Consider the following 22,950-nt stretch of genomic DNA (forward strand, 5'->3'; position numbering starts at 1 on the left):
GAAAATTTTAATTTATTAAAATGCTTGAAAGTCTAGCTCTTGGCAAATGTGGATACCTATAGATACCTATAGACATCAGGGGTAAGTTTTTTAACACAGAGAGTGGTGAGTGCTGGAATGGGCTGCCAGTGACGGTGGTGGAGGTGGATACGATAGGGTCTTTTCAGAGACTCTTGGACAGGTACATGGAGATAGGGAAAATAGAGGGCTATGGGAAGCCTAGGTAATTTCTGAGGTAAGGACATGTTCGGCACAGCTTTGTGGGCCGAAGGACCTGTATGATGCTGTAGGTTTTCTATGTTTCTATGTTTCTATTAGCTTAATTGATGGATGAATTTTAAACTAACCAAGGAAGGAATAGAAACCAATATTCAACACTGCAGAAGATATATATTGCTATTTTAACTTTGTTCCTGAGGCAAAAATATTCCAACAGTGAAGGTAATATAAAATGCTGTCAAATTGCAATAAATGGTAACAACACACAATGGGTGACAGCAGAGTGGCTGAGTAATTTACAATATAATACCAACTATAAAAGAAATGAAAACCAACAAGCAGGTTGCTTTAAAGACCTCATTGGGATATTCTAAAGCACAGATGTTCACATTGGAGATTTTCTTGAATATTTGGTGACTGTATAGGTTATTGTCTACTGAGGCTAAGGCTGATTTCTAAGACCCAAACCGGTCCGCTGGCTGAAACAGTTGTGGGATCAATGCTGTTTTCTTTGAGGGCAACTCTTGCTGTACTTACGGCCATAAGTAACTTAGGTGTAGAGCTCACTTTTGCTGTTGGTGACTTCATCGGCAATAACATATGAAGATATGGGTAGAGCTGCATAATACTAAGGGGCAGAAAATGCTGGTGGGAGTTGTGTACAGACCACCTAACAGTAGTAGTGAGGTTGGGGATGGCATTAAACAGGAAATTAGAAATGCGTAAAATAAAGGAACAGTAGTTATAATGGATGACTTCAATCTTCATATAGATTGGGTGAACCAAATTGGTAAGGGTACTGAGGAAGAGGATTTCTTGGAATGTATGCGGGATGGTTTTCTGAACCAACATGTTGAGGAACCAACTAGAGAGCAGGCCATTCTAGATTGGGTTTTGAGCAATGAGGAAGGGTTAGTTAGCAATCCTGTCGTGTGAGGCCCCTTGGGTAAGAGTGACCATAATATGGTGGAATTCTTCATTAAGATGGAGAGTGACATAGTTAATTCAGAAACAAAGGTTCTGAACTTAAAGAAGGGTAATTTTGAGGGTATGAGACATGAATTAGCTAAGATAGACTGGCAAATGATACTTAAAGGGTTGACGGTGGCAAGCATTTAAAGATCGCATGGATGAACTACAACAATTGTTCATCCCAGTTTGACAAAAGAATACACCAGGGAAGGTAGTGCACCCATGGCTGACAAGGGAAATTAGGGATAGTATCAAGTCCAAAGAAGAAACATATAAATTAGCCAAAAAAAGTGGCACACCTGAGGACTGGGAGAAATTCAGAGACCAGCAGAGGAGGACAAAGGGCTTAATTAGGAAAGGGAAAAAAGATTATGAGAGAAAGCTGGCAGAGAACATAAAAACTGACTGTAAAAGCTTTTATAGATACGTGAAAAGAAAAAGATTGGTCAAGACAAATGTAGGTCCCTTACAGTCAGAAACAGGTGAATTGATCATAGGGAACAAGGACATGGCAGCCCAGTTGAATAACTACTTTGGTTCTGTCTTCACTAAGGAGGACATAAATAATCTTCCGGAAATGGTAGGGGACCGAGAGTCTAGTGAGATGGAGGAACTGAGGGAAATACATGGTAGTAGTGAAGTGGTGTTAGGTAAACTGAAGGGATTAAAGGCAGATAAATCCCCGGGGCCAGATGGTCTGCATCCCAGAGTGCTTAAGGAAGTAGCCCAAGAAATAGTGGATGCATTAGTGATAATTTTTTCAAAACTCCTTAGGTTCTGGATTAGTTCCTGAGGATTGGAGGGTGGCTAATGTAACACCACTTTTTAAAAAAGGCGGGAGAGAGAAACCGGGGAATTATAGACCGGTGAGTCTGACATCGGTGGTGGGGAAAATGCTAGAGTCGGTTATCAAAATGTGATAACAGCACATTTGGAAAGAGGTGAAATCATCGGACAAAGACAGCATGGATTTGTGAAAGGAAAATCATGTCTGACAAAGCTTACAGAATTTTTTGAAGATGTAACTAGTGAGTGGATAGGGGAGAGCCAGTGGATGTGGTATATTTAGATTTTCAAAAGGCTTTTGACAAGGTTCCACACAGGAGATTAGTGTGCAAACTTAAAGCACACGGTATTGATGTGGATAGAGAATTGGTTGGCAGACAGGAAGCAAAGAGTGGGAGTAAATGGGACCTTTTCAGAATGGCAGGCAGTGACTAGTGGGGTACAGCAAGGCTCAGTGCTGGGACCCCAGTTGTTTACAATATATATTAATGATTTAGACGAGGGAATTAAATGCAGCATCTCCAAGTTTGCGGATGACATGAAGCTGGGCGGTGGTGTTAGCTGTGAGGAGGATGCTAAGAGGATGCAGGGTGACTTGGATAGGTTAGGTGAGTGGGCAAATTCATGGCAGATGCAATTTAATGTGGATAAATGTGAGGTTATCCACTTTGGTTGCAAGAACAAGAAAACAGATTATTATCTGAATGGTGGCCGATTAGGAAAAGGGAAGGTGCAGTGAGACCTGGGTGTCATTGTACACCAGTCATTGAAGGTGGGCATGCAGGTACAGCAGGCAGTGAAAAAGGCAAATGGTATGTTGGCATTCATAGCAAAAGGATTTGAGTACAGGAGCAGGGAGGTTCTACTGCAGTTGTACAAGGCCTTGGTGAGACCGCACCTAGAGTATTGTGTGCAGTTTCGGTCCCCTAATCTGAGGAAAGACGTTCTTGCCTTGGAGGGAGTACAAAGAAGGTTCACCAGATTGATTCCTGGGATGGCAGGACTTTCATATGAATAAAGACTGGATCGGCTAGGCTTATACTCACTGGAATTTAGACGATTGAGGGGGGATCTTATTGAAACTTATAAAATTCTAAAGGGATTGGACAGGCTAGATGCAGGAAGATTGTTTCCGATGTTGGGGAAGTCCAGAACAAGGGGTCACAGTTTAAGGATAAAGGGGAAGCCTTTTAGGACTGAGATGAGGAAAAACTTCTTCACACAGAGAGTGGTGAATCTGTGGAATTCTTTGCCACAGGAAACAACTGAGGCTGGTTCATTGGCTATATTTAAGAGGGAGTTAGATATGGCCCTTGTGGCTAAAGGGATCAGGGGGTATGGAGAGAAAGCAGGTACAGGGTTCTGAGTTGGATGATCAGCCATGATCATACTGAATGGCGGTGCAGGCTCGAAGGGCCGAATGGCCTACTCCTGTACCTATTTTCTTTGTTTCTATGTTTCTAAGAATAAAATGCTGTTCTTCTGTGAGGAAAATGTCTGATCTCAGCCTACCTTTGATCATTAGTGACACAGAATCCTATAGCTTACTAGTGTATGTTGCCAGCTATGATTGGGTCAGGCTAAGGTGATCCTGCCTGTAGTGTGACCTCATGAGACCTGCACCAAAGTAACCAATCATCTGTGAGCTTGCTCACCACCCTTCTTGGAACTGAGTGCACACTGTGATGAGACACCTTGCAGTCTGCGCATTCACCTAGAGGGTGTGGACGTGTTGTAAGGTTCTGTATCTCAGTTCATCCAGACAGCTGTGTAACAGAGGACTCCCTGATCTAGGGTCTATCCTCAGGGGTACACACCGCGTAGACATCAAGTCCTACTGGCAGGTCAGAGAACAGAGATGAGGAGGAATTTCTTTAGTCAGAGGATGGTGAGTCTATGGAATTCATTGACACAGACAGTTGTGGAAGCCAAGTCATTGGGTATCGTTATAGCAGAGACTGATAGATTCTCAGTTAGTCAGGGTGTCAAAGATTATGGAGAGAAGGCAAGAGAATGGAGTTCAGAGAAATCAGCCATGATTGAATGGCAGAGCAGACTAGATGAGCCAAACAGACTCGTTTTGCTCCTATGTTGTATGGTCTTAAGGTAATCAACTTGGTGAAGGATGCCGTGCAATTTACCCAAAACCTGTTGATCTTTCAGTACAGCGAGACGTCCGTAAGGGATTGCTGCTGACTGGCTCAGTCCGGGAATACATGCAGAAAGATGCACTGAAGCTCGGCACAATCAATGCTCGGGTTCTGTGCCTCCTCAGTGGCTCAATTCAATAATTCAAAATTGCTGAGCTTTTAATACATTTTCTGTTTTAAAAAACTTTTCTGAGTATGAAAGGCAAACTTTAAGTTCTTATTGAAAAAGGATTAGTTAATTATGCAATTAATATGCTGTGGAAGTAAAGCACTGTGAAATCTTTACTTAGTGCACTGCATTGAAATAATATCAATATCAATAGCAATGATAGAGAACAACAGAGTATCCTATGCCAGGTTGGATATACATCTTAAAACTCAGTGGTTTATATTGTGAACAAGAGAAAATCTGCAGATGCTGGAAATCCAAGGACCACACAAAATGCTGGAGGAACTCAGCAGGCCAGGCAGCATCTGCGGAAAAGGGTACACAGTCAATCTTTCAGGCCAAGACACTTCATCAGGACTGGAGAAAAAGATGACAAGTCAGAATAAGAAGGTTTGGGGGGGGCAGAGGAGGAAGAAATATAAGATAGTAGGTGATAGGTGAAACTGGGAGTGGGAGGGGTGAAGCAAAGAGCAGTGAAGACAATTGGTGAAAGAGATACAGGGCTGGAGAAGGGGGAACCTGATAGGAGAGGGCAGAAAGCCATGGAAGAAAGGGAAGGGGTGGATTACCAGAGGGAGGTGATGGGTAGGTAAGATTTGGTGACAGAAGGAAATGGGAATGGGGAATGATGAAGTGGGGGGGCATTACTGGAAGTTTGAGAAATCGATGTTCATGCCATCAGGCTGGGGGCTACCCAGCTGGAACATAAGGTGTTGCTCCAACCTGAGTGTGACCTCATCGTGACAGTAGAGAAGGCCATGGACTGACATGTCGGAATGGGAATGGGAAGTGGAATTAAAATGGGTGGCCACTGGGAAACACTGCTTTTTCTGGCAAGCAGAGCGTAGGAGCTCAGCCATGCAGTGCTCCTCCCCCTTCCCTCTCTTCCATGGCCTTCTGTCCTCTCCCATCAAATATCCCCCCCCTGCAGCCCTTTATCAATTGACTTCCCAGCCAGTTACTTCACCCCCTCCCCCTCTACCGGTTTCACCTATCACTTACTACCTTGTCCTTCTTTCACCCCTCCCCTCACCTTCTTACTCCGACTTCTCATCTTTTTTCTCCAGTCCTGGTGAAGCGCCTCTGCCCAAACATAATAATAATAATGATAACAATAGTAACTATTTTACTGATCCTGAGTGGGAAATTATTTTGTTACAACAGCAACATTTTAAAATATGCTTAGCAATAATTAATAATAAAATAATAACAATATTAACTAATAATAAAATATAGAATATTAACATACACAATAATTTACAAATGTGCAATAATAAGGTACAAAATAATAAAGCAGAGTCTATTGTACAATGATGTGTGTTCTCCTGTCGTAAAGAGATGTATATACTTATTGCATTTGGTAGGGAAGATTTTCTGTAACGATCCTTGTGACAGTGGAGCGGAATGAGTCTGTGCGAAAGGGGGCTCCGCTGCTTATTCAGTAGGTCATGGAGACTTACTTCACCTGTGAGTCTGTTGGGGTCGTTTACTGTGTTCGTTGCTCTTGACCTCCTGTATATCGGTGAGACTCGACGTAGATTGGGAGACATCTACACTCTGCCACCAGAACAAGCGAGATCTTCCAGTGGCCACCCATTTTTATACCACTTCCCATTCCCATTCCAATATGTCCGTCCATGGCCAACTCCATTGTCATGATGAGGCCCCACTTAGGTTGGAGGAACAAAACCTTTCATTCTGTTTGGGTCACCCCCAACCTGATGGCATGAACATTGATTTCTCAAACTCCTGGTAATGCCCCCCAACACCCCCTTCACCATTTCCCATCTCCTTTTCCCTCTCTCACCTCAACTCCTTGCCTCCCCAACACCTCCCTCTGTTACTCCTTCTTCCCCTTTATCTTTCTTCCATGGCCTGCTGCCTCTTTCACCAATCAACTTCATCCCTCCCCCTAGGGTTCACCTATCACCTGGCATTTCTCTCTCCCCTCTCCCCACTTTTTAACCTACTCCTTAGCATTTTTTCTCCAGTCTTGCTGAAGGATTTCGACCCGAAACGTCGATTGTACTTGTTTCCGTAGATGCTGCCTGGCCTGTTGAGTTCCTCCAGCATTTTGTGTGTGTTGCTCAGATTTCCAGAATCTGCAGATTTTCTCTTGTGCTTGTACAGGATGTGCCAGATTGTCCATAATGGATGACAGTTTGCTTAGTGACCTCCTCTCCACCACTAACTCAATAGAGTCTGGGTTGTAGCCAAGGATGGATCCAGGCTTTTTGATGAGTTTATTTAGGCTTTTTGCATCACCAGCACCGATGTGACTCCTCAAACATAAAATGGCAAAGAAGACTGCACTCGCTACAGCAGACTGGTAAAAGATCTCCAGCAACTTGAATCTCCACCATCGACTGTTCACTCTTTTCCACAGATGCCGCCTGGCCTGCTAAGTTCCTCCAGCAATTTGTGTGTGCTGCTAGTTTATATGGCACACTGTTTTCTTGTCCCTTTATAGCCACAAGTTTAATTGCTGCAAATAGGTCTGATAATCTCCTGTTAAATGGAATTTCTTTCACTATTGCATGATCCCTGGTCCCTCGAGACTTTATTTAAAGATTCATAATTGAAGTTCCAGCTGACAGAATAACATGCCATTTAGATAATAAAAAAGGAGGCAATTTACATTGCTATCTGATTTTTGTGATGTTCATTAAATCCTGCTTTTTGGTCAGGGAATTAGGGTTGAACTTGCTATGACAAAATAGCTGAATGGCAGCAATTCTATTTCTCAGTGCTGGGAGCCAACACAGTATAACCTCTGTGTGGCTAGGCATAGCTCAAATACCATCTATGAATTTGCTGACGATACAACCATTGTTGGTAGAATCACAGGTGGTGACGAGAGGGTGTACAGGAGTGAGATATGTCAACTAGTGGAGTGGTGTCGCAGCAACAACCTGGCACTCAACGTCAGTAAGACAAAAGAGTTGATTGTGGAGTTCAGGAAGGGTAAGACGAAGGAACACATACCAATCCTCATTGAAGGATCAGAAGGGGAGAGAATGAGCAGTTTCAAGTTCCTGGTTGTCAAAATCTCTGAGGATCTAACCTGGTGTCAACATATCGATGTAGTTATATAGAAGGCAAGACAGTGGCTACACTTTATTAGGAGTTTGAAGAGATTTGGCATGTCAACAAATACACTCACAAACTTCTGTAGAGGTACCGTAGAGAGCATTCTGGCAGGCTGCATCACTGTCTGGTATGGAGGGCTGAATGTGGGCACATCTGCACAGGACCGGAAGAAGCTGCAGAAGGTTGTAAATCTAGTCAGCTCCATCTTGGGTACTAGCCTACAAAGTACCCAGGACATCTTCAGGGAGTGGTGTCTCAGAAAGGCAGTGTCCATTATTAAGGACCTCCAGCACCCAGGGCATGCCCTTTTCTCAGTGTTACCATCAGGTAGGAGGTACAGAAGCCTGAAGGCACACACTCAGCGATTCAGGAACAGCTTTTTCCCCTCTGCCATCCAATTCCTAAATGGACATTGAATTCTTGGACACTACCTTACTTTTTTTTAATATACAGTATTTCTGATTTTGCACATTTATTAATCTATTCAATGTAAGTATTATGTTATTGATTTACTTTATTTATTATTATTTTATTTTTTCTCTTCTATATTATCTATTGCATTGAACTGCTGCTGCTGTTAACAAATTTCACGTCACATGCTGATGATAATAAACCTGATTCTGATTCTGATATCCTACTACAGCGTCGGGTGGTTTTGTAGATGAAGGGGATTCACTAATATCATTACATGCAATGAAATACCATTGGTAAAGCTGACATAATGAGGGTGCCAGTTTACTCTGAGTACTTTCTGAGCAAAATGTCATTTCCAGTCAGCTACCTCAAAGTACTGGGGCTGATCACAGTAATGTAGGAAGGACATCTGCTCTATAGATCAAAAGTTTTGTTTAGACCTGTATGTCATGGTCTTCAAAGACTCTTTTCCTTGATCTTCACTTGGCTCCACGAGCACTACCGAGGCGTGGTTGATCCCTGATTTGATGTCTGCTTTTGAGGACAGAGCGCTAGCAAAGTAGGGAAAATGGTCTACATTTTCAATCATCAGCCTTTATGGAGGGTTGGATAAATGGCTGGTTGGGTGTGGCTGATAGAGGACCTGCGTCTTTCTTATATTCAAAACAAGACCCAGGGTTCTATATGCCTTGGCAAAGGAATTCAGGATATGTTGGAGGTCTTCTTTAGAGTGTGCTACAACGTAATTGATCCTGAGAAAGGTTTTGAGGACCAGCTGGAAGGACAGATGCACTAACTGCAGCATACTGGAGGAGGCCAACATGAACAGCGTCTTCACCATGATAAAGCAACACCAACTGTGATGAGTAGGCCATGCCATCAGAATGTCTAACTCATGTCTCCCTAACAGGTCTTTACTCCAAGCTGAAGGAAGGTCTGGGCAAAGAAAATGCTTCAAAGATAACATCAAAATCAGCTTGAAGAAACTCAACATGACATCTAAAAGCTGAGAAGACTTTGCACTCAATAGATACACCTGGAGGAAATCTGTTCAAGAGGGAGCTGTGCTACGTGAGAGTGACCTCCACTGTGCTGCAGAGAACAAGCAGAAACTGAATGACAGTTAAACATCAGAGCCCCAAAGCCCCCCAGCTGCCCCCTCCCACGCAGAAGCAGCAGCAAAGCAACGACCCCTCCACTAGCAAAAAAAGCATCTTCACCCTTCCTCGAGCACTCAAACATGTAGCAAAGCATCAATAAAGACACAGGCTTGCAGTACCCCAAAGACTACTTGTTCACCCGGTAATTCAACATACTACAGGATCTCTCTCTCTCTAATAAGGGAAAAAGAGGTGTCCCCATTTCACAGCGACAGGGGAGACATAGCAAAACAACGCGCCAATTTATGGTGTTAAAAGTCTGTTGCGCCGCTTTTTCTGAGCTCTGTGCCCAAAGAACTCGACTCTCTGGGCACACAGCCAGCAGCCACTTTGCTTCTGTCGATCCTCCGTGTACTCCCACGACACATCAGGCAGCGGCACCAACCTCAAATCTGCCCATCCTCAAATAGTGTGGTTTCTCCGTTACATTTCTGATTGTTAGTTATGTTCAGTTTGTAGAACATAATTTGTCTTGCTGTGGCAACTGCTCACTTGTGATTGCGCAAAACTACAGAGAGTTGTGGCCATCATGAACACCCGTCTCCCCCCATGGAATCTGTCTACACTCTTCATTGCTTTGATAAAACAGCCAGCATAATTAAAGACCCTACCATCCTCTCCTATCAGGCGGAAGATAAAAACCTGTGAAAACACACACCATCAGATTCAAGGAGAGCTTCTATCCTGCTGTTATAAGACTACTGAATGGTCCCCAAGTATGATAAGATGGAGTCTTGACTCACAGTCTACCTCATCATGGTCTGGAACCTTGTTGTCTGCAACTGTAAAACACTGTTAGGGTTTTACCTTATGCTACATTAATGTACTGTTATAAGTTGATCTGAACAAGTGATAGGCAAAGCAAGTTTTTCAGTGCACACGTGACAATAATAAACCAATTTGTGAATTTTGTCTCTCTTCCTTACCACCTTAGAATATTTAATTCTCAGCTTTGGTCATCTTACAGCTATCCTTTTGTAACAAGGATTTGGCTGCATCCATTTAGTGTCTGACTGTGCTGTTAATTCATTCACCTCATTGCAGATGCAGCAAGCATTCAGTTAGAGTGTTTACAGCTTGGCTTGTTAATCTACCAGTGGCCACTTTATTAGGCACACCTGCTCTGTAATGCAAGTATCTAATCAGCCAATCATGTGACAGCAACTCAATGCATAAAAGCAATCAGACATGGTCAAGAGGCTCAGCTGTTGTTCAGATCAAAATTCTGAATGGGGAAAAATGTGATCTAAGTGCCTTTGACCGTGGAATGATTGTTGGTGCCAGATGGGGTGGTTTGGGTATCTCAGAAACTGTTGAATTCCTTGGATCTTTATGTTCGACAGTGTCTAGAGTTTACATAGAATGGTGCAAAAAAACAAAAAAAGACATTCAGAGAGTGGCAGCTCTGTGCGTGAAAACGCTTTGTTCGTGAGTGAGGTTAGAGGAAAATGGCCAGATTGGTTCAAACTAATTCAAATAACCATGAGTTACAATAGTGGTGTGCAGACGAGCATCTCTGAATGCACAGCATGTTGAATCTTGAATAGGCTGCTGCAGCAGAAGTCCACATCGGGTTCCACTCCTGTCCCTAATAAAGTGGCCACTGAGTGTATTCCTGCTTGCCTTTCTTCCAACTTATTTTTCTTGCTACATTTCTCAATTACATTTCCATCTTTGTCTTCTTTCCCTCCTGATCATCCCTGCTGGTTCCCTTCTTTAGAAATGTCCCAATTACTCCAAAGCTATTGTAGCTCCCAAACTCAGCACACCTTTCGCCAAAAGAAGCTAACAAACCCGTAAGTAATTGGTGATCAGTTAAAGGAACATACTGCAGTGCCTCTTCCTGCTGTTCGAAGTTCAATGCATGTGTGAATTCCCCACTGTGTTGTGATTGTATCTCACAGAAATTTCAATAGTGCATTGACATTGACATCCGCATGACAGGGTCTGTGTGCGTCCATGTGCATATTCTGTGAATGGAACTACACTGTGAAGTTTTATGGAGGCATACTAACTAAATCTCAGGATGTGCACTAGAGTAATAAAAGTACTGGTAATTGATTTTGTTGCTACAGTTCAGTCCTATCGCATATCAAAAATGAGTGCAACTTTTGATTGAATTTATGATTCTGCATCTTAAACTGGGCAGCATTCCCTCAATGCTGTACTGAAGTGTTAGCCTACACTACACATTAAAGCCTGGACTTAATTGTTTAGTTCACACTTAATGTTTCAGGAACAGTTTCTACTCTGCCATCAGATTTCGGAACCCCATATTTATGTATACTTTTTTTCTCACCTGGTGGTATGCATGTGTACTTTTCCCTCAATCTCAGGTCCTCTACCATTGGCCTGGGAGCTTGAGGGGTTGGTTCAGTATCCTTGCTGTTCCTAGTCATGCGCTGTTCTGTACTGAGATCTCAGATATTGTTCCCAGGATTGGTTGGAGCCACTCTCCCAGTCCAGGCGTCACAGCTCCAAGTGCTCCTATCACCAGCCGGATTACTCAGGCTTTAACCTTCCACATTCTTTCTACCTGCTCTTTCAAGCCCTGGTATTTCTTCAGCTTCTTGTATTCTTTCTTCCTGATGTTACTGTCATTCGGGATTGCCATATCTATTACTATTGCTTTCTTCTATTCCTGGTCCAAGCGTTACTATGTCTGGTTGGGTGTCTTATCAGTCTGTATTTGGAAGCCCCACAGGATCTTAGTTCTGTCATTCTCCACTCCCTTCTCAGGTGTTTCCCTTATAGCCCAATCCATACTCAGCGCAGATGTTCCTATACACAATTCCTGCAACTTGGTTGTGCCGTTCAGTGTAAGCTGTCCCTGCCTGCATCTTGTACCGTACCACCATGTGCTGGATGGTTTCAGCAGATTCCTTGCCATCTGCACCTTGGGTCTTGTCTGGTGTGATGGACCCCTGCTTCTAATGCTCTTGTGCAGCCATGAGCAGCGCCTCTGTCCTGTCCCACAGCCCTGCCATTTCCAGCCATTGGTAGGACTTTCTTATGTCAACCACCTCTGATATATAGTAATGGTCAATCCTATGCAGTGGGTTGTCCCGCCATAGCCTCTAGTCCTTTAGCTCTGCTTCACCCACTTCCATTTCCATATCCCCTGCCTGCTGTCTGAGGTACTCTCCTAGCAGGTCATCCTTAGGGGCCATCTTCCTGACATACTCAGGACACTTCACATTTCTTCCAAGACTGTGGCCTTGACACTTCCAAGTCCCTGTCAACCTGTGTTCCAGCAGGTGTACAGTTGCTCAGCATTGGACCTTGGATGGAGTCCTTTATGTATTGTTAGTAATTTCCAGGTTTTGATGTCTGCGGCTTCCAGTTCGTTCCTTGGGCATCACATTATTGAGGCTAGGTATCTGATGACTGGTAGGGTGAATATGTCGATGGCTCTATCTTGTTCCTCCCGTTCAGCTGGCTTTTTAGGACCTGTCTCACTCTTTGGAGATACTTGGATTTTGCAGCCCACTTTGTGTCCTCATCATGGCTTCCAAGCGCCTGCAGGATCCCCAGGTATTTGTAGCTGTCCTGTACACCTGGTACGTGGCCTTCAGGTAACTTGATTCCTTCAGTCTTGATGAGTTTGCCTCTTTTCACTACCATCCTGCTGCACTTCTCCAGTTGAAATGACAACCCAATGTCTCTGCTGTACACCCTTGTCAGGTGGATTAGTGAGTCAATGTCTCTTTCATTTTTGGCATACAGCTTGATGTCATCCATGTACAAGAGATGGTGATGGTCACTCCACTCTTGAATCTGTACCCCTATACCCCTACCCTTTGAGATGATCTGGCTGAGGGGCTTCAAGCCTGTGCAGACCAGCAGTGGGGATAGTGCATCACCCTGGTATCTTCCACATCTGATGGTCACTTGCACTATTGGCTTTGAGTTAACTCCTAGCATTGTCCTCCAACGGCTCATTGAGTTTTTGATGAAGATCCTTACTGTCTTGCTGATCTCGTAGAGTGACGGGTGTTCCAGGATCCATGTATGGGGCATTGAGTTGTATGCTTTCTGGTTGTCGATCCAGGCTGAGCTTAGGCTGGTTTGCCTGGTCTAGGAGTCTCGCATGACTGCTTTGCCTATCATTAGTTGTTGCTTGGAGCCTCTGATTCTGTTACCAATCCCTCTCTAAGCAGGGCTCAGGAATCTACACACATGTTCCTTCAACTTGGTGGCTATGATGCTCGAAAGGAGCTTCCATGTTGTTGACAGGCAGGTTATAGGCTGGTAGTCTGATTGTGTTGGCTCCTTTGAGAGGATCCTTCATTATGAGCACTGTCCTTCCTTGATTTATCCCGTCAGGGTGGGAGCCTGCTCCAAGCAGCTGGTTCACTTGAGCTGCCAGTCGTGTATGTGATGCTGTTGGTTTCTTCAGCCAGTATCCATGGATCATGTCAGGTCCTGGTGATGTCCAGTTCTTTATACTTGCTCCCAGTTGCTGGACATCTACTGTTGCAATGGTGAGTGCTTCTTCCTCTGGGAGATGGCAGGGGCTAGCTTGTAGGTATTTCAGCCACTGGGGACTGCTGTTATATGGTGCTTCTTTCTCCCATATACTCTTCCAGTACTCCTCCATTGCTGTTTTAGTTGGTTCAGGTACTGGCATGTTGTTGCTTTGGAAATGTACGAATACCTTTCCTGGTCCTTTGGAGAAAAGGGCATTTTTTCTCTTGGCTTTTGCGTACCTCTATAGTCTGGTAGCCAGAGCTGTTACCTGTTGCTTGGCAGTTTCCAGGGCTTTGCCTATGGACGTACCTTTACAGGAAAGATACTGGCGTGGATAGCAGAATGGCTGACAGGCAGGAGGCTGTGAGTAGGAATAAAACGGACCTTTTCTGGTTGGCTACCGATGACATGTGGTATTCTTTAGGGGTCATTTGGGACTGCTGCTTTTCACATTCCTTGTCAACGGTTTAGATAATGGAATTGATGACTTTGTGGCAAAGTTTGCGGATGATATGAAGATAGGTGGAGGGGTAGGTAGTGCTGAGGAAGCAATGTGATTGCAGCAGGACTTAGACAAATTGGAAGCATGGACAAAAAAGTAGCAGATGGAACACAGTGTTGTGAAATGTACAATAATGCATTTTGGTAAAAGGAACAAAAGTGCAGACTATTATCTAAATATGGAGAAGGTTCAAACATCAGAGGGGCATAGGAGGCCTTGTGCAAGTCTCCCAAAGGTTAACTTACAGGTTTTGGCATTTATTTCAAGGGGAATAGAATATAAAAGCAAGGAGATAAGATAAGTTTTATAAGACACTAGTCAGGCTGCATTTAGATTATTGTCAGCAGTTTTGGGCCCCAAATCTCAGAAAGGTTGTGTTGTCATTGGAGACAATCAAGAGGAGGTTCATGAGGATAGTTCCAGGAATGAAAGGGTTAACATGTGAGGAGTGTTTGGCAGATTTGGGCCTGTACTCATTGGAATGTAGAAGAATGTGGGGGTTCTCATTGAAACCTACTGAATGTTGAAAGGACTAGATAAGGTTGATGTGAAGAGGATATTTCCTAAAGTGGGGATATCCAGGACTAGAGGGGACAGCCTCAAAGTTGAGGGGTGACCCTTTAGAACAGAGGTAAGGAGGTATATTATTAGCAAGAGAGTGGTTAATCTGTGGAATGCTCTGCCACAGACTGCAATGGAGGCCAAGTCTGTGTGTATATAAGGCAGGAACTGGTGTTTCCTGATCGGTCAGGGCATCAAAGGATATGGTGAGAAGGCAGGTGTATGGGGGTTGAGTGGGATCTAGGGTCATCCATGATGGAATGGTGGGGCAGACTCGATGGGCTGAATGGCCTACTTCTGCTCCTATGTCTTAAGGTCTTATATTCTCTGTACTTCCACAGTAGCCAAGCCGAGTCCTTGGTCTTCCCATCTTTTTGCTGCTGAGGTAGTCCACTGACCTCCGACCTTGTGGCTTTCATCATGGCTACCAGTCATCATCTGGAGGGGAAATATAACAGTGCTCTCCACTGTATTTCTTTTTGTAGGCCAGTGTTTCTAGGACTGCTGCTGCTGATGAATATATCTAGTTATTGGTCTCGGTTATGTGATAGAGGTTGCAATCGTGAGTAGTGCTTCTAGCTTGCAGTCTGATGGAATTTTGACAATAAGTCTGGGGAGCCTAGTTCGTTGATTGACAGTTGCCAGTTTAGCTATGAGCTTCCCTCTGATTGCAGCAGCCAGAGATGAGGATTGAACTTGCATTTCCTGTGTACAAGCTGATGCTATTACCTTTGCGCCTCTGTGAGTTGTGGAGGTGGAACTTGAACTGATCGGCTCGGTTCCGTGGTGTGTTGCTGAGGTGCATCGTGATTCTATGCCTTCCAATTCAGGGTGTGTTAGCAATCCTCTCTTGACAGTGTTTGATTGCTGGATAACCAGTTGTTTTTCCCTGAATGTCCACACATGTGCTTGCTGTATCCTCTGCCATGTGGGTTGCTGTTAAAGTAGCATTCCATTAGTTCCACATTGTCCAGACTCGTCCACTTATGGTTTGTCGGTAGCCAGTTTTGTGCCAGACGGTCCCGGCTCCCCAACTTCGTTAAACCGGGCGCAGTCTGAGCTGGCATGACTCTTTTTGTGCTTGTTGTTCTCATCTGGAAGGTGTTGTGGGCAGATGTAGAGCAAGCGCGAGGGGTCCAGCTCAAGACCCTTACAGGGCTGCCACCACCGTGACCTGAACCCAGACCCCCGTGCCGTGGAGCCCGAATGGTTCCCAGTATTAGCCTTCGAAGTTTGGAGGGGAGGGTTGTTGTGCAGTGGGTAGCGGAGGAGAAACATGGTATGATAGATACTATATATGTTTTGCTTATTGCAATTTATACTAATTTTATGCCACAAACAACAAATTACCAGTGATATCAAACCTGATCCTGACATTATAATTAATTTGCTTCCACCTTGTATCACATCCCCTCAAAAAAAAATCTGTTTTGTACTAAAAGGGCAAAGATTGGTTCAGTTAGAAAATTGTTAATCCTTGGAAGGTCTTGCACTTGGTCTTTGTTCATTTGACTATGGTGATAGATTGATGGTGATAGATTGATAGGAACAATGCAAGGAAATGGGGATCATTGAGTGGTAAAGTAGAATGACAGCAGAAAACTCATTTAAAGTGATATTGAAATGTTCTATGGCCTATTCCTGCATCTTTCCATTATAGTCTTATGATCATATGCAGGGCATCACAGTTACTGAAGCAATATATTCTTTGTACACTCAGTAGCTGCTTTATTATATACCTCCTGTACCTAATAAAGTAGCCAGTGAGTGCACCTTTGTGATCTTCCGCTGCTGTAGCCCATCCACTTCAAGGTGCACATTCAGAGATGCTCTTCTGCACACCACTGCTATAAAGCATGATTATCTGAATTACAAAAGAGTCTTTTACATGCTCCTATTTGTTATGTTTTGTAACTTCAAAACATTAAACTAATTCAAAGAAACGCACATGAGTTCAAAGGCACAAGTGTATACTTCTGCTTACTTTAAGCCAGGCACACACGTATCTTGTGGTAGCATGATAACATATACAAATAATGTATTTTTACATAAAACCTGTAATGAATTATTTAAATGAACAAGAATGCTTAATTGAACAATATATACAAGATTACTCAAATAATATTGAAATATTAAATACACAACACCATTGTATCAGCCTCTACTATCACCCTGGCTGTGTATTCCAGATACCCATCGCTCTCTGTATAAAACAGTTTTTCTGACATCTCCCAAAACTTTCCTCAACTCATCTTAAATGGATGTTCCCTGGTATTAGCCAATGCTATCCTTGGAAAAAGGCGCTGGCTGTCCACTCTTATAATCTTATACTGTACATTCAACTCCAGCAAGTCACTTCTCACCCTTCATTGTTAAAGAGACAAAAGCCTTAGCTCTCATACCCTTTCCTCATAAGACATGCTCTCTAATCCAGGCAATACCCTGGGAAATCTCCTCTACACCCTCTCTAAAGTTTCCACATCTTTCCTACAATGTGACCAGAACTGAACCCAGTACTCAGAATATTATAAACCTGCAACATTACTTCATGATGGTTTCTGTTAAATGGGCCTTAATAAAATTCCCCCAGTGATCCACTTCACACCACAGTCTAATCAGCAAGGAGAGCTCAAATGATGTGGAAAATCCCCTCACGCTCTGGTGTGCAGATCCACCTGCTCCGATTATAAAGCATGAATGAATGAATGAATGAATGAACGAATCTCTGTTCCAATTACTTTAAAGTCGTGCCGCAACATTTCTGCCTTACCTGACAAGTGGAGCTTTGGTTAAAGGCCAGAAGAGTCTAAGACACAGGAGCAGAATTAAGCTATTCAGCCCATCGAGTCTGCTCTACCATTCATCGTGGCTGAATTATTATTCTGTCTCAGCCACATTCTCCAATGCTCACTTCTGCCTCTCAAATCTCTTGAATTTCTGCCATGTTATTGATGTTGTCCATAGTGAAGACCTCTAGCCTTCACTTTACTATGTACAGCATGTATTCCCATAACCTCTACTCAGCTGATGTGGCAGTGGACTACAGGTGCCCTGGATGTGCCTTGTCAGGTCACGGAACTTGTTTCCAATTGCTTGACAATGGGGACGATTCTCACCATTTCCTGCCAAACTCTTCGGGTGATGAGTTGAGGGCTCGCCTTCCTTCTCAGCATACTTCCTTAAGTATCTCATTTACCAGGACATGGATGTCCCTTAACATGATAGTGGAAGCATCCTCCCTTTGCCTTTCAGTCTCTAGGTCTTCTTTAGCAGAAAGTGTCTCTTGCTCTTTTAATCTTTTTACCTTCTTTAGCAGTGTGTGTCTTTTGGTCTTCTTTAGCTGTTAGCTGTCTGCTTTCTGTGATTGGTTGTCATTAAGAGTAGAATGTTAACCATTAAAGTGTTGGACGGACATGAAGCTGAATGAGATCCTATAGTGTATCATCTTGACCTATTCTGCATTTGCTTTTTGTGCGTGTAAACCAATCAATACTGGATACAGGCTAATTTTATTTTGAGAGGGAGCCTGCAAAAATGCATAAAATCCTGTTTTTCGTGATATAAGTCTAACGAAATAGATGACAGAAGCATTAAACACACATGAAATTATCTCCAGTTCAAGTGTTCCTTAGTTGTTGGCAAAGGCATTTCCCATGTAGAGTTTTGGTCACCCAATTATAGAAAGGACGTGGTTCAACAGGAACGAGTACAGAGAAGACTTACAAGAACGTTGTCAGGTCTAGAAGGCCTGTGTTATATAGGAAGTGGTTGGTCAATCCACGTCTTCATTCCTTGGAACAAAGGAGACTGAACAGCAGATTATAGCAGTGCTTCAAATTATGAGAGGCATATATAAGGTGGATGGTTACAGTCTTTTATCCAGGTAGGAGAAAAATTCAAAAGGAAGCTTTTTCATGTACAGGGTGGTGAAATTATGGAACAAATTCCCAGAGGAAGTGGTTGAGGCAGGTACGGTAGTATAATTTAAGTACTTAGAGGGGAGGGAGGGTCTTCAATGGATGTGCTGTTGGCTGAACCATGGAAGTTAGGCACCATGGTTGGCATGGACTGGTTGTGTCAAAGGCATGCACCCATGCTGTGTTACTCTGTGATTCTCAGCAAGAAAAGAAGGTTCAGTACCAACAATTGATTGATACAAGCTTTGATTTCCATGAGGCCTAGAAAATTCTGCTCTTCAAAAACTTTTGTTAACCCATACAGAATCAAAATCAAGTTCATTATCACTAGCTTTTATGACATGAAATATCATAAAAGTAGTACAGTAGAAGGACTTAAAATTATTATACATTATAAAAATAAATGAGTACTGCAAAAAAGAGAATAGACAGGTGGTGTTCATGAGTTCATGAATTGTTCAGACACCTGATGGTGTAGGGGAAGAAACTGTTTCTGAATCTACGGAATGGAATAATAATTAGGAGCCTTTAATTAGATTATCATAAGAGTGACGAACAATTATAAATGAAGACAACACTTAATTGAAAATCACTTTGGTCCCCAATGTCTATTATTAAGAAGAACACGGGAATGTTTGGCTGGCTGCCAAAGGTTTTTGACATGTCTTCTGAATTGCACATCAGCAAATACATTTCTTCATACCAAACATTACCAAGGAATCAGAATCAGCTTTATCATCACTGACTTGTGTAATGTGAATTTTGTTGTCTTATGGCAGCAGAACAGTGAAAAGAAATAAAATCTCTACAAATTCCAAAATAAATAAATAGTGCAGTATAAAGGAATAGTGGGGTTGTGTTCACGGGTTCATGAATGATTTAGAAACCTGATGACAAAGGAGAATCATTGAGCATGGGTCTTCAGGCTCCTATACTCCCTTTCTGATGGGAACAAGTAGAAGAGGACATGTAGTGGATGGTGAGGATCCCTAATGGATGCTGCCTTTTTGAGACACTACCTCCTGAAGATGTCCTTGATGGTGGAGGGCAATGTGCCCATGGTGGAGCTGGTGGAGTCTACAACCTTCTGCAGGCTTTTGAGATTCTGTGTGTTGGAGCCTTCATGCCATCCTATGATGCAACCACTCAGGATGCTCTCCACTATAGACAATAGACAATAGACAATAGGTGCAGAAGTAGACCATTCGGCCCCTCGAGTCTGCACCGCCATTCTGAGATCATGGCTGATCATTCACTATCAATACCCAGTCCCTGCCTTGTCCCCATATCCCTTGATTCCCCTATCCATCAGATATCTATCCAGCTCCTTCTTGAAAGCATCCAGAGAATTGGCCTCCACCGTCTTCCGAGGCAGTGCATTCCACACCTCCACAACTCTCTGGGAGAAGAAGCTCTTCCTCAACTCTGTTTTAAATAACTGACCTCTTATTCTCAATCCATGCCCTCTGGTACTGGACTCTCCCAACATCTGGAACATATTTCCTGCCTCAATCCTATCAAATCCTTTAATTATCTTAAACATTTCAATTATTGTCTCAAGTAGGCAGCATCCATCATTAAGGACCACAGCCAACTTGAAATGCAGAATAGTCCTTGCTATCCCAATGAGCTGCTCTGTTGGGCAACCCACCTATTCAATCCTAGCCTAGTCACAGAACAATGACCAATTAAACTACTAATAGGCACATCTTTGGACTGTGAGAAGAAATACACAGGGCAAGGCCACACCCTCACAGGAACAACAAACAAACTATCCTACAAAGAATGGAGGAATTGAACTCTGAACTCCAGGGCCCCAAGCTGCAATTGGATTGTGCTAACCGCTAGGCTACCATGCTGCCCATCACTATCAGTGCAGATTGATGATAACCTCTGCTCCACATCAACAATCAACACAGGCACCTCAAAGATAACGTGCTTAGCCCACTGCTCGATTCTCCCTACACTTACAACTGTGTGGCTAGATACACCCTTCATAAATTCACTGATGACACCACCACTTTTGGCAAAATCTCAGATGGTGACGAGGAGGCATACACAATTAAGATGGATCAGCTGGTTGACTGGTGTCACAAAATCATCCTTGCACTTAATGTCAGCAAGACCAAGGAACTGATTGTTGATTATGCATGCATGAGTCCTCACTGAGGGGACAGCAGTGGAAAGGGTGAGCAGCTTCAAGTTTTGGGGTGTCAACATCTCCAAGGACCTGTCCTGGGTACAACATATTAATACAATCACAAAGAAAGCATGCCAGCTGCTCTACTTCATTAGAAGATTAAGCAGATTTAGAAAGCTACCAAAAACTTGCAGTCTTCTATAGAGGTATTATTCAACAAAACATCAGCTGTTTATTCCTCTCCATAGGCGCCGCTTGGACTGCTGTTCCTCCAGCATTTTGTGCTATTGCAATCTCTTAAACTGCTTTGTCTTTAATTTAAATAAGAATGTTAAACTAGTTTGATTTAACAGATAACCTAGTAACAAATATAGTACTTGGTCTTTAGGAAATATTAGGGATTTATATGCAATGCAGGGGGATCACAATCTCCTTTTAAATTTTTAAGATAATATTCAAAAATAAATAATATCTTCAAAATTAAAATATCCTCCTATTTATAAAGCACCTCACATAAGTTTAGGATGTACCAAGACCTTTTATAACTATCATCTGATATGGGAAAAGGAATAGGCAATCTTTGCATCATATGCAAGAAGATGTCAGGGACAACATTAACATTTATTGGCCATCTGTAATTGCCCTTGAAATGCTAGTCAACCTGAATGTAAAGGTGAAGATTCTTCCACAGTGCTGTTCGGTGGGGAACTCTAGAACTGAATATGAGGACGTAGATTGGTCATCAGAAAGAAGCAGCAATATACATTTAGTGGCCACTCTATCTGATACACCTTTACACCTGTTTGTTAATGCAAATATCTAATCAGCCAGTCCTGTGGCAGCAATTCAATGCATGAAAGCATATAGATCAAACATCAGAATGGGAAAAATGTGTTCTAAATTACTTTGACCGTGGTGCCAACTGGGGCAATTTGAATATCTTAGAAACTGCTGATCTCCTGGAATATACGTGCATAACAGTCTCTAGAGTTCCAGAGAATGGTGCAAGAATCAAAACATCCAGTGAGCGGCAGTTTTATGGGCTAAAACAAATTGTTAATGAAAGAGGGCAGAAGAGGGTGGACCCGTTCAAGTTGACAGGAAAGAGACAGTATCTTGAATAACTATGGGTTATAACAGTGGAGAAGAGCATCTCTGAATCTACAACATGTTGAACCTTTAAGTGAATGGGCTATAGCAGCAGAACATCATAACCATACAGTTCCATCTTCTAACCTAGTATGGAAAGTGGTCCTGCCTCATGATTGGTCCAAAGTTCTGGGCTGAGGGGACCTGGCCTCCAACAAACACAGCATCCTATTTTGTGCAATGGATGACCAAAATTATCTCCTATGATGCCCATCACTTCAGTTTACCAGAGGATGATGGCTCACACACACACACACACACACACACACACACACACACACACACACACACACACACACACACACACACACACACACACACACACACACACACACACACTTACTTCAGATGAAAGCAGACTCCAGTAGGAGTTTTAACTCCCTCCTCGGTGAAAAAATGAACATTTTGGGATTTAAACTTAACACAGTGCTATAATTGGAGTTGCTCCCACAGACTAAACTCCACATTAGAGATTTTGCAGATCCTGGAAATCTTGAGCAACACACCCAATTTACTGGAGGAATGAATGTTGACTGTCCATTTCTCTCCATAGATGCTGAGTTGCTCCAGCATTTTGTGTGTGTGTTGCACAACCTAACATTGTTGTACTTAGCAGAATTATATCTAACTGCCTACTGCCTCTCAAACTCTTGACAAGTCCTGTACCATAAGCAAAACCTAAGGGAATTCCACTTAACACACTCCACAACCCCCATTTTCTCCCCATCCCTTCCTTCCTCTGTCCCACCTTTACCTTTTCTGTGATGCTGCAACTATTCGAATAAATGGGACAGAATTCACTGATTCAATGCATTAAAATCTCCTACAGTGTCAGAGCTAGTTTCATCAGCTTGCCGAAAGGATAAAAGAGAGACCTAGATCATATTTTCATGCCCACTTCTATATCATTCTTTGATTGAAGGTGTCCCATTACCATGCCTTGGAACCTAATTTTCCTGATCTCCAAAGTGCCAAGCCATCAGCCTAGGTGTGTGTATTCAAATAGTTTTTGTTTATATTGTTCACATGAGCCCTTACCACCACTGAGCACATTCATAAGGAGAACTGCCACATGAAAGCAATATCCATCTGCAAGGACCTGCACCATTTAGGCCATACGCTCTTCTCACTGCTGCCTTCAGGATGGGGGAACGTGAGCCTTAAGTCCCACACTACTGGCTGTAAGAATAGTGACTCTCTACAGCAATCGGGCTCCTGAACCAGCATAGGTAACTTCTGAAGTGACTCCAC

At 43.1% G+C, this 22,950-nt stretch overlaps 1 protein-coding gene across 1 annotated transcript in view; it reads right to left on the reverse strand.

Annotated features, from left to right (window-relative positions):
- LOC132400110 (solute carrier family 12 member 5-like) overlaps positions 1-22,950 on the reverse strand; it is a 338,827-nt gene that overhangs the window by 201,555 nt on the left and 114,322 nt on the right. The gene's annotated exons all lie outside the window — the stretch shown is intronic.

Source organism: Hypanus sabinus, chromosome 9 (genome assembly GCF_030144855.1).
Source record: "Hypanus sabinus isolate sHypSab1 chromosome 9, sHypSab1.hap1, whole genome shotgun sequence".
In the NCBI taxonomy this organism is placed as follows: Eukaryota; Metazoa; Chordata; class Chondrichthyes; order Myliobatiformes; family Dasyatidae; genus Hypanus; species Hypanus sabinus.